Source organism: Balaenoptera physalus (assembly GCF_965194825.1).
Source record: "Balaenoptera physalus genome assembly, chromosome: X".
Classification (NCBI taxonomy): domain Eukaryota; kingdom Metazoa; phylum Chordata; class Mammalia; order Artiodactyla; family Balaenopteridae; genus Balaenoptera; species Balaenoptera physalus.
The window spans coordinates 110,960,316-110,973,287 of record NC_138903.1 but is presented as its reverse complement, the minus strand read 5'-3'; the positions used below and the strand labels follow the sequence as shown (position 1 = coordinate 110,973,287).

Here is a 12,972-nt window from a genome sequence, read left to right as displayed (position 1 = left end):
AAATTGTATCAACTATCTTTTCCGACCACAATGCTATGAGACTAGATATCAATTACAGGAAAAAAATCTATAAGAAATGCAAACACATGGAGGCTAAACAACACACTACTTAATAACCAAGAGATCACTGAAGAAATCAAAGAGGAAATCAAAAAATACCTAGAAACAAATGACAATAAAAACACAATGACCAAAACCTATTAGATGCAGCAAGATCAGTTCTAAGAGGGAAGTTTATAGCTATACAAGCCTACCTTAAGAAACAAGAAACATCTCAAATAAACAACCTAAGCTTATACCGAAAGCAAATAGAGAAGGAAAACCAAAAACCCCCAAAGTTAGCAGAAGGAAAGAAATCATAAAGATCACATCAGAAATAAATGGAAAAGAAATGAAGGAAACGATAGCAAAGATCAATAAAACTAAAAGTCGGTTCTTTGAGAAGATAAACAAAATTGATAAACCATTAGCCAGACTCATCAAGAAAAAAAGGGAGGAGACTCAAATCAATAGAATTAGAAATGAAAAAGGAGAAGTAACAACTGACACTGCAGAAATACAAAGGATCATAAGAGATTACTACAAGCAACTATATGCCAATAAAATGGACAACCTGGAAGAAATGGACAAATTCTTAGAAATACACAACCTTCTGAGACTGAACCAGGAATCAAGAGAACATATGAACAGACCAATCACAAGCACTGAAATTGAAACTGTGATTAAAAATCTTCCAACAAACAACAGCCCAGGACCAGATGGCTTCACAGGTGAATTCTATCAAACATTTAGAGAAAGAAGCGCTAACACCTATCCTTCTCAAACTCTTCGAAAATATAGCAGGGGGAGGAACACTCCCAAACTCATTCTACGAGGCCACCATCACTCTTATACCAAAACCAGACAAAGATGTCACAAAGAAAGAAAACTACAGGCCAATATCACTGATGAACAAAGATGCAAAAATCCTCAACAAAATACTAGCAAACAGAATCCAACAGCACATTAAAAGGATCATACACTATGATCAAGTGGGGTTTATCCCAAAATGCAAGGATTCTTAAATATACACAAATCAATCAACGTGATACACCATATAAACAAATTAAAGGAGAAAAACCATATGATCATCTCAATAGATGCAGTGAAAGCTTTCGACAAAATTCAACACCTATTTATGATAAAAAACCCTCCAGAAAGTAGGCATAGAGGGAACTTTCCTCAACATAATAAAGGCCATATATGACAAACTCACAGCCAACATCGTCCTCGATGGTGATAAACTGAAACCATTTCCACTAAGGTTAGGAACAAGACAAGGTTGCCCACTCTCACCACTATTATTCAACATAGTTTTGGAAGTGTTAGCCACAGCAATCAGAGAAGAAAAAGAAAGAAAAGGAATCCAAATTGGAAAAGAAGTAAAGCTGTCACTGTTTGCAGATGACATGATACTATACATAGAGAATCCTAAAGATGCTACCAGAAAACTACTAGAGCTAATCAATGAATCTGGTAAAGTAGCAGGATAAAAAATTAATGCACAGAGATCTCTTGCATTCCTATATACTAATGATGAAAAATCTGAAATTAAGAAAACACTCCCATTTACCATTGCAACAAAAAGAATAAAATATCTAGGAATAAACCTACCTAAGGAGACAAAAGACCTGTATGTAGAAAATTATAGGACACTGATGAAAGAAATTAAAGATGATACGAATAGATGGAGAGATATACCATGTTCTTGGATTGGAAGAATCAACATTGTGAAAATGACTCTACTACCCAAAGCGATCTACAGATTCAATGCAATCCCTATCAAACTACCACAGGCATTTTTCATAGAACTAGAACAAAAAATTTCACAATTTGTATGGAGACACAAAAGACTCCGAATAGCCAAAGCAATCTTGAGAACGAAAAATGGAGCTGGAGGAATCAGGCTCCCTGACTTCAGACTATATTACAAAGCTACAGTAATCAAGACAGTATGGTACTGGCACAAAAACAGAAATATAGATCAATGGAACAGGATAGAAAGCCCAGAGATAAACCCACGCACATATGGTCACCTTATCTTTGATAAAGGAGGCAAGAATATACAGTGGAGAGAAGACAGCCTCTTCAATAAGTGGTGCTGGGAAAACTGGACAGCTCCTTGTAAAAGAATGAAATTAGAACACTCCCTAACACCATACACAAAAATAAACTCAAAATGGATTAAAGACCTAAATGTAAGGCCAGATACCATCAAACTCTTAGAGAAAAACACAGGCAGAACACTCTATGACATAAATCACAGTAAGATCCTTTTTTGACCCACCTCCTAGAGAAATGGAAATAAAAACAAAAATAAACAAATGGGACATAATGAAACTTAAAAGCTCTTGCACAGCAAAGGAAACCATAAACAAGATGAAAAGACAACCCTCAGAATGGGAGAAAATCTTTGCAAATGAAGCACCTGACAAAGGATTAATCTCCAAAACATACAAGCAACTCATGCAGCTCAATATCAAAAAAACAAACAACCCAATCCAAAAATGGGCAGAAGTCCTAAATAGACATTTCTACAAAGAAGATATACAGATTGCCAACAAACACATGAAAGAATGCTCAACATCATTAATCATTAGAGAAATGCAAATCAAAACTACAATGAGATATCATCTCACACGGGTCAGAATGGCCATCATCAAAAAATCTACAAACAGTAAATGCTGGAGAGGGTGTGGAGAAAAGGGAACCCTCTTGCACTGTTGGTGGGAATGTAAATTGATACAGCCACTATGGAGAACAGTATGGAGGTTCCTTAAAAAACTAAAAGAGAACTACCATACGACCCAGCAATCCCACTACTGGGCATATACCCTGAGAAGGCCATAATTCAAAAAGAGTCATGTACCAAAATATTCATTGCAGCTCTTTTTACAATAGCCAGGACATGGAAGCAACCTAAGTGTCCATCAACAGATGAATGGATAAAGAAGAAGTGGCACATATATACAATGGAATATTACTCAGCTATAAAAAGGAACAAAACTGAGTTATTTGTAGTGAGGTGGATGGACCTAGAGACTGTCATACAGAGTGAAGTAAGTCAGAAAGAGAAAAACAAATACCATATGCTAACACATATATATGGAATCTAAAGAAAAGAAAAAAAGAAAAAAAAAAGATCAGAAGAACCTAGGGGCAAGATGGGAATAAAGACACAGACCTACTAGAGAACTGACTTGAGGATACGGGGAGGGGAAAGGGTAAGCTGTGACAAAGTTGATAGAGTGGCATGGACATATATACACTACCAAACGTAAAACAGATAGCTAGTGGGAAGCAGCCGCATAGCACAGGGAGATCAGCTAGATGCTTTGTGACCACCTAGAGGGGTGGGATGGGGAGGGTGAGAGGGAGGGAGATGCAAGAGGGAAGGGATATGGGGACATATGTATATTTATAGCTGATTCACTTTGTTGTGGAGCAGAAAATAACACACCATTGTGAAGCAATTATACTCCAATAAAGATGTTAAAAAAAAAAAAAAGAATCTGCTTGCCAATGCAAGGGACATGGGTTCGAGCCCTGGTCTGGGAAGATCCCACAGGCCGCGGAGCAACTAAGCCGGTGCGCCACAACTAATGAGCCTGCGCTCTAGAGCCCGTGTGCCACAACTGCTGAAGCCCACGCGCCTAGAGCCCGTGCTCCACAACAAGAGAAGCCACCGCAGTGAGAAGCCCACGTACCGCAACGAAAAGTAGCCCCCGCTCACCACAACTAGAGAAAGCCGCATTCAGCAACGAAGACCCAATGCAGACAAAAATAAATAAATATATATTTTTTAATCTTAAAAAAAAAATCATCTGACAAATTCCAACACTCTTTGATGATAAAAACCCTCAAAACTTAGGAATATAAGGGATCTTTGTCAACATGATAAAGGCATTCATGACAAACCCACAGCTAACATTATACTCAATGGCAAAAAACTGAAAGCTTTTCTCCTAAGTTCAGGAAGAAAACTAGGAACTCACTTTCACCCTGTTATTCAACATAGTATCAGGAAGTTCTAGCTAGATAAGTTGGAAAGAGGAAGAAATAAAACTATCTAAATCAGAAAGGAAGAAGTAAAACTAAATCTATTCATAGACAAAATGACCTTATATAAACTGCTAAAGAATTCACACACACCAAAAAATATATATATTAAAGCTAAAAGACCAAATCAGTAGAACTGCAGGATACAAGATGAATATATACAAGTCACTTGTTTTTCTATACAATGCCAATGCACAATCAGAAAAGGAAATTAAGAAAACAATTCAATTTACTATACGATCAAAAACAATAAAATACTTAGGAATCAATGTAGAAGAATTTTACAGTGAAAATTACAAAATATTGTTCAAGCACATTCAAAAGACCTAAATAAGTGGAACGATATCCTATGTTCATAAATAGCAAGACTTAATATTGTAAAATGGCAATACTACTCAAACTAATCTACAGATTCAGTGCACTTCCTATCAAAATCCCAATGGCTTTTTGTGCAGATATGGAAATGCCAATCTTTAAATTCATGTGGAATTGCAAGGAAACCCAAATAGCAGAGACAATATTGAAAAAAAAGAACAAAGTTGGAGGATTCACATTTCCTGATTTCAATATTGACCATAAAGCTACAGTAATTAAAACAATGTGGTGGTGGCATAAGGATAGGCATATCAATCCCTGGAACAGAACTGACAGTCCAGAAATAAACCAAGACATATATGTTCAACTGATTTTCAACAAGGATGCCAAGATCATTCAATGGGGAAAGAATAGTTATTTTCAACAAGTGGTGCTGGAACAACTGGATATCCACATGAAAAGAATCAAGCTGTTCCCTATATCACGCCATATACAAAAATTTACTCAAAATGAATTAAAGACATTAATTTAAGAATTGAAACTGTACAACTCTTAGAAGAAAACAAAGGCAAATTTTCAAGCTTTGGGTTTTGGCAATGGCTTCCTAAATATGACACCAAAAGCATAAGCAACAAAATTAAAAACAGACAAAATGGACTTCATCAAAATTAAATACTTCTGTGCATCAAAGGATACTATCAAGAAAGTGAAAACAAGCTACAATAGTGAATTGAATAAACTTGTTTCCTCCTATCTGCTCATAGCATTTTGCAGTGTGTCTCTTAATGATTTAATTCTGCCTTGCATAGTGCTGGCATCTCTTATTCTTTTTTTATTCTTTACAACTCTCAAGTGAGTGGCTTGCATATGAAGGTGATCAATAAAGTTTTAAGTATCGAATGAATGCTAGTTTATCCTCAGTTTCCCTGATATCATCATTTAGGAATACATGAAAACAATGGCTTGGTAATGGAGAAATAATTCTAAGGAAATGTGCCATAAAGGAGTAATCAAACTCACTTTAGTATAGCAAGGAATACATCCTACAGAAGTAAATTTTAAACCAAATTTTGAAGGAAGTAAGGAAGTGCTCCACTGGTGCTTAGTGGAAATGAATCTATAGAGGGGTAGATGTAAAAATAATGGAATCAATAAAGACAAAAGCAGAAAGTAATATTGGTGTGAAATGAGGTGACCAAGAAACGAGACGCAGGGGCTCTGGCTGGGAGGAATAGAAAATCCAGGGTTATAAGCAACAAATAAAAGGCATTTTGGGGCTTCCCTGGTGGTGCAATGGTTGAGAATCTGCCTGCCAATGAAGGGGACACGGGTTCAAGCCCTGGTCTGGGAAGATCCCACATGCCACGGAGCAACTAGGCCCGTGAGCCACAATTACTGAGCCTGCGCGTCTGGAGCCTATGCTCCGCAACAAGAGAGGCCGCGATAGTGAGAGGCCCGCGCACCACGATGAAGAGTGGCCCCCGCTTGCTGCAACTGGAGAAAGCCCTCGCACAGAAACGAAGACCCAACACAGCCAAAAATAAATAAATTTTTTTTTTAAAAAAAGGCATTTTGTTAATTGTTTAGGCAAGCCAGAGGAGACAGATTTTTTTCTATCTAACATCTTGTCTATCAAATCAAAGGGATTAGACATGATGTCATACATCTCATAGTACCAGATGAAACCTACTGTGTGAAATATGTATGAACATATACCATTGATATGTTACACTGAGCCTATAAAATGAGACAATCCACGCCACATGGCAGTATCTCACAATATAATTGAACAAGTGAGGTTATAGATTATCCTAAAGCCTTAGTTCTAGTTTTTAGAAAGACAGGATTCATTTTGCAAAAGAAATAAATCATTCATACATTTTACTAATGTCATTGTCATATATGGCCATCAAAATACCCTGCAGCAGGCAAAATCAGTCATCATAATTTGATGGGACTATTTTGTGTGTGTGTGTGTGTGATCAATAAACATTGCTACAAGCATGTTTATTTAAGTGTATCGAAACCTGCTTTAGCAGTCTATCAGTTGATGTTTTTCATGATGCAGTCTGGTGATTGTCGACTGTTGACTTCTGTTGTTTCATTTTGTCTTTGTGTACAGGCAGAGTCTTACTGGATTTCAATTTCTCTATCAGCTAAGTGGAGACAGCAGTACTAGTCATGACAACCTCCCTTCCCAACCCAAAATGATAACAAAGACACGTTAGAGCTAGACTGCTGATGGCTTCTTCCAAACTGCCTGGGTGACAAGGAAAAATTCACAACAGACGCTTATTAATGAAGAACAACCTACAAGTATAGTAAATGTTTCACTTATCCACTTAAGTACTCTCAAAGCCCTTTTAACTTTGACAAGCATAAAGGAAAAAAATCTTGACAATGATCAAGAGTGGAAAAACATGGATGCAATTTGTTTTTTTGGTTTTTTGGTTTTTGTTTTTTTTGGCTGCGTTGCTGTGCGCAGGCTTTTCTCTAGTTGCTGCGAGCGGGGGCTACTCTTTGTTGTGGTTCATGGGCTTCTCATTGCGGTGGCTTCTCTTGTTGCAGAGCACGGGCTCTAGGTGCGCAGGTTTCTGTGGTTGTGGCACATGGGCTCAGTAGTTGTGGCTCGTGGGCTCTAAAGCACAGGCTCAGTAGTTGTGGCACATGGGCTTAGCTGCTCCATGGCATGTGGGATCTTCCAGGTCCAGGGCTCGAACCCATGTCCCCTGCATTGGTAGGCAGATTCTTAACCACTGCACCACCAGGGAAGTCATGGATGCAATTTGGTTGCCCACCAAATAAATGAAGGACAAACTAAATAACCCTTCCATGTCGAGATGATGATACAGCTTGAAAAGGAATCTGACAGTATCTGAGTTTAAGTGTATTTACTTCATAGAAAGCAGATTGATTCTTCAGGCTTTAAAAAGAATAGAGAGACTTCCCTGGCGGTCCAGTGGTTCAGACTCCACTTTCCAATGCCAGGGGCGTGGGTTTGACCCCTGGTCGTGGAACTAAGATCCCACATGCCATGCAGTGCGTCCAAAAAAAAAAAAAAGAAAACAAAGATGTTTTGCTTGGAGTAAGGAAGGCTGTGGGATCCTCCCATTATTTTTGTACCTTGAACCCACCTTTCTCATATGGCAGGGGTCATTCTTCCTTTAATCCTCCTATACCCCCCCCAAAAACCTGCAACTCAGAAAACAACAAAAATCTTCCATCTAGGTTAAGATAAGTATCCCAAATGCCACCACAGGAAAAACTTAAAGACAAAAGTTAAAAAAAACACACAAAAAAATCTACATCTAAAATCAACACAACTTGTTTTAATGTATATGAATACAGCATTTACCCTGATTCATTTGCACCTGGATAGAAGAGTGTGGTTTGCAATGCACTTTTAAATAAACGAACTCATTTTGTCCTCACCTAGAAACTCTGAAGGTGGGCAGAGGGTGGGAAATGTTAGCATTCTCATTTCACAAAAGAGGAGACTTAGTGAGGTGAAGTAATTCGCTCAAAGTAACACAAGGAAGTGGCAAAGCTAGAACCATAAGGAAGGTCTCCAGATTCTAAATCCTGTCCTTTTTTCCCACTGTGAATCGTCACCGGCCTCATAGTAACATATTTATATAAACGTTTTCGAGTTTCTGAAGTGCTTTCACATATATTAGGTGGAACCACATGAAACATTTTTTAACCAACCAAAATGGCAATTTCATATGATTCAAACATTGACTTTTATTTTCACAAGGTTCCTTCCTCGCTGTCCTCCTACTTTCCTGCAGGCGCCGCCTCTCACATCACCCTCATCCCCAAACACTTTAACATAACCAGGGACTACTGTTGCCAGATGCTCTCAATTTAGGAAGAGCCACATGTTGTGAATTTTTAATTACTCCCTCCTTTCTAATTTATTCACTCTTTACCCTCTTCTATCTAGATTCTCTAAATGACTGATAAATGACTTTACACAAGAGTTCTAATAACTGAGATGAGCAACATGTTACCTCTCAGAAAGGCACTTGCCCTAATCTTTTGTAGGCCATTAATCCAAAGGAATAAATCTCTAATGAATCTCTAAACCAGTATTTGAGTATAATGGTGGTGTCCCTTACAATGGTGTCACTCATTTCCCACCAAGAAGCTAACGTTTATTTGGAAGATTTCCTCTTTGACTCACGCTTTTCTCTCTCCATCCCTTGCCTCCTTCCCCCTTCCCTCTCTCTCCCTTGTCTCTCTCATTCTCTCTTCTATCTTTGTTTCTACTTTCCTTCTCAAAAGCTTTCCCTTCCTTCTTTCCTTTCCCTCCTTCTCCAGGGTAGCCCTTTCCTATTTCAGGCCTTCTTTCTCACTACCTACCAAATAATTTAGCCTGTCAGTATCCACAGGGCAATACTTAGAACTTCTAATTTTCCTCTGTCCTAAAGAAGTGACTGGCTTTAAATTTAAAACTATTCATAGTGTGCCCAGTGGTCCGTGGATCTCTTGATTCAACATTATTTGTACCGAACAGACCCGAGGACGCCCCTTCTTCCAGCCTCTGACCACCCTCCAGCCTCTTTTCCAGTTGCAAACTCCGGGGCCATCTTCTGTGCCCTCCTCGGCCTCCCGGACAAGCAAACGCCATTTTTTTTTTTTTTGCTTAACTCCTTACTGCTGACCAACTATGGGCCCCCAGATTTGTCAGAATCATTCCACTGAGGTGGAGGCCGCCGTCAACCGCGGGGTCAACCTGCATGTGGTTGACCCACACCTACCTCTCTCTGGGCTTCTATTTCCACCGCGAGGATGAGGCTGTGGAGGGCGGCGAGCCTCTTCTGAAGACGCAGAACCGGCACCGTGGCTGTGCCCTCTTCCAGGACGTGCAAAAGCCGTCCCAAGATGAATGGGGTAAAACCCTGGACGCTAAGGAAGCTGCCACGGCCCCGGAGAAGAACCTGAGCCAGGCCCTTGAGGACCTGCGTGCCCTGTATTCCGGCCGTGCAGACTCCCCACCCCTGTGACTTCCTGTAGAGCCGCTTCCTGGAGGAGCAGCTGAAACTCATCAAGAAGATGGCGACCAGCTGACTGACCACGCCTGAGGGGGGAGGGGATGCTGAGCCAGTAGCTCTCCGAAAGTCTCCCTCTCAATCCTCTGGCGCCCAGTAGCCTTTGAAGGGGCCCCTCTGCATCCCCCTGCTGTCAGGGGCTTCTGCCAGAGCCTCTCCCTCCAGCCCCCAGGCAGCTTTTTAACCACGCTGGAGCCCTCGCCCAAGCCGCAAACCAAAAGGAAACAAAGCTTTTTGCTGAAAACATCAACAACAAAGCAAAAACAACCACAACAATTAAAAAAACCAATTCAAGTCAATAGTAAATACTGACTATTTTCTATATGCAGGCACTCAGTTGGTTACCGTGCCAAGCCTTTTATTTAGTACTTACGTATTGTTCCTAATTGTACGCATCATTTTATATGCATTCATGTTTAAATTAACTTCTATTTGGAGATGATTGTAGATTCACATGCAGTTGTAACGAATAATAAAGAGAGCTCCTGTGTGTACCCTTTACACATTTCCCCCAACGGTGATACCTACCCAAACTATAGTACAAAATCACAACCAAGATATTGACATTAATATGGTCAAGATACAGAACATTTCCATCACCACAGGGATCCCTCATTTTGTCCTTTTATAGCCACACCCAACACATCCTCCCAAACCCTCTGCCCTGTCCCTGACCTCTGGTCATTATTGATCAGTTTGCTGCGTCTATAGTTTTGCAAGTTCAAGAACGTTGCATAAACTGAACTGTATAATATGTAAGGTGTTAGTATCAGCTATTTTTCACTAAGTATAATTCTCTGGAGATTCATTTAGGTTGTTACTTGTATCAATGTTCCATTCCTTTTTATTTCCAAGTAGTATTCCAAGGTATGTATGTACCACAGTTTGTTTAACCATTCATCCACTGAACAACATTTGGGTTATTTTCAGTTTGGAGCTATTACAAATAAATCTGCTATAAATATTCATGTACAAGTTTTTGTTTGAACGTAATTTTTCATTTTTCTGAGATAAATGTCTAGGAGTACAATTGCTGGGTTGTATGCTAATCACAAGTTTGGGGGGTTGTTTTTTGTTTGTTTGTTTTTAACTGACAAACTTTTGCAGAGTTGCTATACTATTTCACATTTCACTGTCAGTTGTATGAGCAATCTAGATTCTCTGCATCCTTGCAAGCATTTGGTGTTGTTACTATTTCTATAGTGTATATATTTTATATAGTGTCTATTTAACCGTTCTGATAGGTGTGTGGTAAAATCTCATTCTAGTTTTCATTTGCGCTCACTAATGGCTAATGTTTTGAATATTTTTTCATGTGCTTATTTACCATCTGTACGTCTTCTTTTGTGACTTGTCTCAATGTCTTTTGCCCATTTTGGGTTTCTTTTAACTGTTGAGTTTTGAGAGTTCTTTACATATGCTAGGTATGAATCCTTTGTCAAATATATGATTTGCAAATAATTTCTCCCAGTCTATAATTTACACCTTCGTCCTTTCGAGGGATTTTTCACAGAGCTAAAATTTTTAATTCTATGAATTTCAGTTTATCAAGTTTTACCATAAGTTCTTAGAGGATATTATTTTAATTTCTATAAAGCTAAAAACATATGTATGTATGGAGAATAGCATACATATACAAAACACATTGACACTCTTGTGTTGAACCACTCTTGCAATTACTATGATAAATCCCACTTGGGTATGGTGTGTAATCCTTTTAATATGCTGCTGGATTTAATTTGCTAATACTTTGTTGATGATTTTTACATCTATATTCATAAGAGATAGTGGTATATAGTTTTCTTTTTTACATTAGCTTTGTCTAGTTTTAGTATCAGAGTTAACAGTAGCTTCATAAAATGAGTTAGCAAGTGTTTGCTACTTAAATTTTTTGGAAGAAATTTTATGGAACTGGTGTTAATCCTCTTTAAATACATGGTAGAATTCTCGTCCTGAAGACTTCTTTGGGGGCATTTTTAACTTATGAATTCAATTTCCTTAATATTTGTGTGGCTATTCAAATTAAATATTTCCTATTGAATAAATTGTGATAATTTGTGTTTTTCAAGGAAGTGATCCATTTCATGTAAGTTGTCAAATTTATTTTTGAATAGTTGTTTATATTATTCCCTTATTATCTTTCTCATGTCTGCAGGGTCTTTAGTGATATCCTGTTTAATTCCTGATATTGATAATTTGTATCTTATCTCTTCTTTCTGTCAGTCTTGCTAGAAATTTGTAGAAGTTATTGGTCTTTTAAAAGAATCAGCTCTTTCTTTCATTTATTTTCTCTATTGTTTTTCTGTTTTTAATTTCATTGATTTCAGCTCTTATCTTTATTATTTTCTTCCTTCAGCTTGCTTTGGATTTATCTTGCTCTTCTTTTTTTCTAGGTTCTTCAGATAAGAGACTAGTTTATTGCTTTGAAATGTTTCCTCTTTTTTAATGTATGCCTAAGTGCTGTAAATTTCCCTCTCAGCACTGCTTTAGTGGTGTGCCACAAATTTTAATATGTTGGATTTTCATTTTCATTCAGTTTAATATATTTTTATTTCCTTTAATACTTCCTCTTTGACCCATGGATTATCTAGAAGTATGTCTGTTTCCCAAGTGTTCTGGGATTTTCCTATTATCTTCTTGTTATTGATTCCTACTGTGATTCCATTGTGGTCAGAGAACATACTCTGTATGATTTCAGTTACTTTAAAAATTTTGAGGTTTGTTTTATGGCCCAAGATATGGTCTATCTTGGTATATCTTCCATGGGAACCTGAAAAGAATGTGTTTTCTGCTTTGGGGTGATAAAGTGCTCTATAAAGATCAATTAGATCAGCTTGTTTGATGTTATTGTTGAGTTCTATACTCTTGTGGATTTTCTTTCTAGTTGTTCTGTAAGTTGTTGAGAGGGGGTATTGAAGTCTCCAATTATAATTGTGGATTTGCATATTCCTTCTTTCAATTCTATTTGTTTTTGCTTAACATATTTTGCTGTTTTGTTGTTTGATGCGTTCACATCTAGATTGCTATATCTTTTTGAACTGACAATTTTACAATATATAATGCCCCTTCCTGTATCTGGTAATTTTCTTTACTCTTTAGTTTACTTTATCTAATATTAATACACCTACTCTTGCTTTCTTTTGATTGTTTGCATTATAAATATTTTTCCATCCTCTTGCTTTCAACCTGCCTATACTGTTATATTTGTAGTGACTCTCTCATATGTAGTATATAGTTGGATTTTAATTGGTATATTTAGATCACATATTTTTAAGGTAATTTTTGATATCTTATAGCTTAAGTCTGCCATTTATTTTCTGTTTCTTCTGTTTTTCATTTCTCTGATTGCTTTTTCCTGCCTTTCTGTGGTTTACTTAAACAGTTTTAAAAATTTACTTTTCATTTATCAATAGTGTTTTTGAGTATGTCTGTTTCTGTAACTTTTTAACGGTTGCTCTTGGTGTTACATAATATACATAACTTATCCTTGTCCCTGCTGAGCAGA

The 12,972-nt window shown here is 37.7% G+C and overlaps 1 long non-coding RNA gene across 1 annotated transcript in view; it reads right to left on the bottom strand.

The window, feature by feature from the left end:
- The window catches only part of LOC309652833, a 189,233-nt gene extending 177,413 nt beyond the window's left edge, over window positions 1–11,820 (bottom strand). The window contains exon 1 of the long non-coding RNA XR_014258906.1: window positions 9,177–11,820. This is a non-coding gene — a long non-coding RNA (uncharacterized lncRNA). The remainder of the gene's footprint in view (window positions 1–9,176) is intronic.
- Window positions 11,821–12,972: the final 1,152 nt, after the last annotated feature.